Genomic DNA, 956 nt, shown 5'->3' on the forward strand with positions numbered 1-956 from the left:
GATGTTCTTGATATCATCCCACAAATCTTCCAGTGTTTGGTCTTTAGTGTCTGTCTAATGATCAGATATGTTCTTGAGATGGTCTCTAAATTATTTGGGATTTTTTATTCTTGTGGGTTTATTTCAATTTTTTTCAGCGTCAGCATGAACTTCCATATGAGCAACTGATGGTCTGTTCCATAGTTGGCCCCTGGCCTGGTTTTGGCTGATGATATCGAATTTTTTCATCACATAGTCAGTTTGATTCCTGTGTATTCCATGTGGTGAGGTCCACGTGCATACTTGCCATTTATGTTGATTTAAAAAAGATACTTGTAACGAATAAATTGTTAGTCTTGCAAAATTCTATCATATGTTGTCCAGCATCATTTCTATCACCAAGAACTTATTTTCCAACTATTGATCCTGTCTCTTTGTTTCTAACTTTTGCCTTCAAATGGCAAGTAATTATCAATGCAATTTGATTACATATGTGATCAATTTCAAAATGAAGAAGTTGTTAGAAGCCTTCAATTTCATCATCACTGACTTTAGTGCTTGGTGTGTGAATCTGAATAATAGTAGTATTACCTGGTCTTTCTTTTGAACATACGGATATTATCCTATCACAGACAGCATTGTACTTCAAGATAGACTTGAAATGATCCTTTTGACAATGGATGTGATGCCATTCCTCCTCAATTTTTTTTAAAATGTTTTATTGTGAATTATATGATAATTAACATGGGAGAACATTAGTTTTACATTCATTCTATCGTATATAGTTTCATTGCCATGGTTACAGTCCCCTCCATGCATCATCAACCAACAAAAGGGTATACCCTGCAAGCCTGCCCCCTACACTCCCCCATCCCTGCACGCTCCCCCGCCACCCCACCCTCCCCCCAGTCTTCAGCACACAGATGCTCTCCCTCTCTGGATCTAAAGTCCCTCTCTGGATCTAAAGCTGCTCCATC

This window comes from Chrysochloris asiatica, unplaced genomic scaffold (assembly GCF_000296735.1).
Source record: "Chrysochloris asiatica unplaced genomic scaffold, ChrAsi1.0 scaffold00257, whole genome shotgun sequence".
Taxonomy (NCBI): Eukaryota; Metazoa; Chordata; class Mammalia; order Afrosoricida; family Chrysochloridae; genus Chrysochloris; species Chrysochloris asiatica.